Genomic DNA, 5,917 nt, shown 5'->3' with positions numbered 1-5,917 from the left:
GAAATTAAATATTTCAAAGACCGTTCTTTGCTCTTTCTCTCCTTCTTCTGACTTGAGAACTTTTCCAGCAATGTAGACCTCTGACCCCAGGCTGGTAATAGTTTCTTGGACTTGAAATGTAAGGCATGTACTTTATCTTGTATTCTGTCAACATAATTTCCCACTTAGAAGTTTTATGGGAACAGGGAAGCAAGTGATGTGAACAAAGCACGACTTCTAAGTTACCTGGATGGTGTTAGCTTTTCTAAAATGAAATAAACTCTTAGATGTGCAATTATCAGCACTTCTTCCTTTTGCCAGAGTTAACAGATGTTCTCACATCTGCTTCAAAACCCTAAAGGTCTTTTTACCCCCCCAAAACTGATTTGATTATTCAACAAGCACTCTCAGGCCTATTCAATGGAATGTGTGAGTTTGCCTTTCTGTAGTTTCCTAGGTGGTTTTTCCTACATGACGGGAATGAAAAATTAAGCTCTAGTGTCGAATTGGAATGCTTCTGGAAGTAGAAGGAACCTCTGACTTTTTAATCTTTCCAACTCCCCATATAAAAGGAAATGGTTATTCCCTTGACTTCTGAAGCAGAGTGAAGCATGTTCCCTCACAAGAGATATTTTAAATGTTCTAAATGTGACTTGAACCAGTGTAAGAATAGTACTTCTCAGGAACAACTTGAGCTCCTTCATTGGCACCTTTAAAAAAGTGTCTTTTTATAAATTCAGACTCATGTTGTATATAGCCTTTTAACCAAAAAATTTAAATATTTGGAAATAAATTAGTTTTTGTTTTTCAGCCACAACAGGCAAATATTTGCTGAGTATCTCATTATACAGACATTCTATCAGGAGCTGAAGATGCAGAATGAAGAAGATAGAGCTCTTTTCAAAACACACATTCACTCCATAAGTCAGGTACCACAGATTCAAATACAATGCACATTTCTGTATACACTGTATATATAAAATAAACAGTTGCATTATAAATACAAAGAAAATCATGTGTATCTAGATGAAAGCACAAGTCTTAAGAACAGTCTAATTAAAAACAATTAAAACAAAATTTTATATAAACAAAGAACTTCTGAGAAAAACATCTGAAGCAAACCATATTTTTGCTTCTTTGTGGGAAAATATGAAGAATTTTTAACCCTAGACTCTACAGAGAGACATTTGAAAGCAGGATATGGAAACTAAATTTAAACAAAAAAGGGGCTTATAAGTAATGAGGAGAAGCTCAGCCTAGTTAGAATTAACACAGAAATTGTCATTTGTCCTCCTCAATCCAATACTGAAGGCAATAGCTACTACAAGGGGAAATCGCATGTACAGTAGGTCATTTTATGTATTCACATGGTAAACATAGATGAGTTAAATAGCCAAGTGGTAGTTGCTCAGTCGTGTCTGACTCTGCGACCCTAAGAACTGCAGCTTGCCAGGCTCCGCTGTCTATGGAATTCTCCAGGTTGAAACACTGAAGTGGGTAGCCATTCCCTTCTCCAGGGAATCTTCCCAACCCAGGGAAATAGCCAAGAGATACCTCAAAAGTTAGAAGTAAAATGTAGTTGGTGGCAACTTTATTCTTTGAAGACTGAAATGTGTGCAACTGCAGAGAGACAAAGGGAGAAGTAGGCTGATTTTAATACAAGAGTGTGGTAGGGTCATGTGAATAGGTGTGATCAGTGTGGGGGCAGTGAATATAATAGAATATAATAGAAGGTGGGAATGACAAAGGGGATCCGGATCTAAATCAGATAATATCAGATTTTCTAGATTTTAAGACACCTTCAATTATAACCTACCTTTCATTTAGAAATAGCTCAGGAAAAATAAATATTACTTTACAGAATGCAATTTACTCATTTTTATCTGTATAATTATACCGTACTTTCTTTTTTAAAGAAATATAATCAAATCTTAAGTCTAAGATTTTCCCAAACAATGAATTCAGGTTTTTTTCTGAGTTATTTTTGGGAAATAATAGCAATGTTTACCATTGCATGTACGCTGATTTTTCACAAATAACACTTTTGACTTCTTGGTGTCTCTATTACCTTTAGGATTGGCAATATAATTTTGAGTCATATAAAAGAAAACCTCATCTGCATTTCCTGTTTAGCTATTGTAGTCTACCCCTACCCTCACCACTGAATTATTAGATATTAAACTGGTATTGTTGAGTGAAAGTGAAAGTGTTGGTTCCTCAGTGGTGTCTGATTCTTTGTGATCCTGTGGACTGTAGCCTGCCAGGTTCCTCTGTCCAGGGAGTTCTCCAGGCAAGAATACTGGAGTGGGTTGTGTTTCCTTCTTCAGGGAATCTTCCCAATCCAGGGCCTGAACCCAGGTCTCCCACATTGTGGGCAGAATTTTTTTTACCGTTTGAGCCACCAGGGAAGTAGAGGAACTTAAACCAGGTACACCAAAGGTTTTTTTTCCTGGTACCCAAGATGTATAGCATAAATCACCACCTTGATGGTTGGGTATGTATGTGTGTGTGAAAGTCGCTCAGTCGTGTCTGACTCTTTGCAACCCCATGGACTATACAGTCCATGGAATTCTCCAGGCCAGAATACTGGAGTGGGTAGCTGTTCCCTTCGCCAGGGGATCTTGACAACACAGGGATCGAACCCAGGTCTCCCACATTGCAGGCGGATTCTTTACCAACTGAGCTATCACATGGCATGTAGTAACTGAAAAACTCTTTTCTGTGTGTGTATGTGATATGCCACCAAGAAATATTTCACATATGCATTTCTTTTTATTTAATATAAAGTAAGATCTTAAATGGAGAAGGCAGTGGCACCCCACTCCAGTACTCTTGCCTGGAGAATCCCATGGACGGAGAAGCCTGGTAGGCTGCAGTCCATGGGGTCGCTAAGAGTAGGGCACGACTGAGCGACTTCACTTTCACTTTTCACTTTCCTGCATTGGAGAAGGAAATGGCAACCCACTCCATTGTTCTTGCCTGGAGAATCCCAGGGAAGGGGGAGCCTGGTGGACTGCCGTCTATGGGGTCGCACAGAGTCAGACACAACTGGAGCAACTTAGCAGTAGCAAGGTCTTAAAACTTAATTTCTATGGGCCCTGTGTTCTTTCTTCTAGAGCAGAAGGGAACTATTGTATAGCTATGATGTGCCAGGCATTGGGCTGGCACCTTCTAACCACCAATTTCATTTTTCACAATGACTCTGAAAGGTATTATTATACCCTTTCTGTAATTGGAAAAATGGAAAGTCAAGAAGTTCTATAATTTGGCTGAAGTTATATAGACAGTAAGAGTTCAAACATAGATATGACTTGTTTTCAAGTCTCTGAAGTCAAATAAGTCTTCCATTACGCTTGCCTTCCTCTGCAGTCAAATGAAAAGTGGGTCCTGGGAACTCATTAGAACCGTGTCATTGACAACCTTCTGTACTCTGCTGTCCAGTCTACCCCAGTCTGTCTTGATCAGTTCACTGCATCTGTTGTCCTGACACTGGAACCATCTGACCCGATGCCTCTTTCCTACATCTTTCTTTGACCCTAGAGGTGGATATCCAGACATTAAGGCCCTTGAGATCTTTATCCATTGCTCCCTTCCCCCAATCACCTACTATTTCTTTTTTCTTTATAACTGCATACATTTTTTTTTATCCTTTCTATGGCACTTATATTCTATCTTGCATTATATAATTACCTTATTTTCTCCCCAGAGTTTATTAGGAGACCCTGAGACCAGCATTCTATGAGATCAGTACCCATGGTTTTGTAGACCAGTTAAAGAGGGTCTGTCAGAAGTACCCACAGCATACTTAGTCTTTCTTCCCAGACACATGTTCCCAGCAACATTCAAGTCACATGAGCAACTAATTGGCTGCCTGGTCCACCCACACCTCCTGCCCGAGCTGCAGTGAACTGCCCACCTACCACTACTGCAGTCAATATTCAGAAGAACTGTGGGCCACTCAAGAGAATTTTTAGGAAATCCTCTGGTGTAACAGAAAACAATGAAGATATACTCTACATATACACTGTATTTATAGACGTAACTTACAGTTGTAACTATATTTTGTAACACTGAGTTGGTGCTCAACCCTGCCTCCCTGAACATCTTGGTTCTAGAATTACCTGAAGGGAAAGAGCAATGGTCTTTTCTACCCTAATTTATGCTAATCAAAGGAAAGCAGTAATATGCCTCAAACCAAAATAGAATGCAAAAAATGACTCCTTAGATAAGGAAATGCTTCTGTCAGAAATGGCTTTCAGCCAAACAAATTAAAGGGAGTGGAGGAAGACTTAAAAGCCTCTGTGAGGTAGGTTGGTTTAGCCAGCATGAAGTCAGCTTAAAATCCCAACATTTTCCACGTTTCCCTCTCAAGTATTACAGCCTCTGCCCTTCAAGGTAAAATGTCAAAGCTATGTCTTTGCTTTTCACCTTCCCTCTTTGATATATATTGACCCCTCTGTTATCGCTTCTACAACCCACTACTCAGTCCTGACACTCCAATATGTCAAAGCCAAGTTTATCACCAAAGAATCATACAATTACCACTGATACCATGACCCGTGTTTGTAGCTGTTTATTGGGAAGTTTTGAGGCCAAAAAGAATGGATATGGTAGGTCACCTCAAAGCCTAGGAACACTGTCAAATGTATGGATCAGCAGTAAGTAAGCCTGTTTAAATTAGTCTTAATACCTACATGACCAGATTTATTTTGACAGGATCTCACCCTCTACCACAGCCAACCAGCTTTTGTTGCTCTTGCTTTAGCAAAGGGAATTAGCCTTCTTTAGAACACAATTTAGGAAACATTAATGTCCCCTTCTGGTTCATAGCTACAGCCCTTCTCACATTCCCAATTTTTCTGGCAAGACTTACTCAGGAGATCTCACCCCAGTCTCCTCCCCTAAAGAGTTCTATTTTAAGAAATACAGTTTGACAATAAAAATACAGTCAGGATAGGAACTCTAACAGTCCCTGCCAGTGCAGTCATCTCATTAGGCATCAGTAGTGCCTGAGACAGTGGCACTCTCAAATTTTCATATAAAATTAAAGCAAACCTATTTTAGGTAAGAGTAGGTGGCTTTTTGTTTTGTGTGACAGTTCCTTATGGAACTCAAATAGTTGTTGTCTGAGAAGCTACCTCATCAGCAAACTTTGGTCTTTTGGAGATGTTATATGATATTCAGAATAATTTACATCAGAGAGAAATGTCTTGTTTGAAGAACCCTGAGTGGCTTCTTCCTTCAAAATATGTCATCCTGTCTAACCCTATCAAAGGAATCTGAGCACAGCTCTATCCAGAGCCTGTAAAAGAGGTAAAATTTAAAATTTTCATTATTCAGTCAGTTAGTTAGTGGGTAAACATTTATGGAGCACCTATTTTGTGCCAGATTCCATTCCTAATGCTGGAAATAACAGGTGAACAAAGACAGGAAAGATCCATGAGCATTTGGCTCCTATGCTCCAGCAGAAAGGAGCAGGAAGTAAATGAAAGAATCTCAGAGTAATGAACACTCCGGGAGGAAATAAAGCAGGGTCACGGGAAGACGGCTTTCGGTTGCAGGAGAAGAGAGGTCTCTCTGAGGAGGTGATATTAAACTGAAATCAGAATGAGCTGATGGAGAAGGCCTGCGGTAAGGGAAGAAGACTGCACAGAAGGGGCACCAATTGCAAAAGGCCTGAGGTGGGAGCAAGCTTGGGTTTTCCAGGTACAGAAAGAATGTTTGCGTGCCTGTATGTGTAACAAGGGAGGGAGATCTTGGGTATGCATTTAGAGGGGTGCTCAGGGACCAGACCAGGTAGGGTCCTGAAGGCTAAGACAAGGCACTGCATGTATGTCGGGATAATGCAAAACCATCAGAGGGCTGCATCATCTGAGTGGAGTGATATCACCTAAATTATACATCACCAGTATGCAGCATGCTGCAGTCCATGGGGTCA

The sequence above is a fragment of the Bos grunniens genome, chromosome 15 (assembly GCF_055505025.1).
Source record: "Bos grunniens cultivar Pamir isolate PY7600 chromosome 15, Bosgru_T2T1.0, whole genome shotgun sequence".
NCBI classification, from domain to species: Eukaryota; Metazoa; Chordata; class Mammalia; order Artiodactyla; family Bovidae; genus Bos; species Bos grunniens.
The sequence above is the reverse complement of the archived record's forward strand: the minus strand, read 5'-3'. Positions refer to the sequence as shown.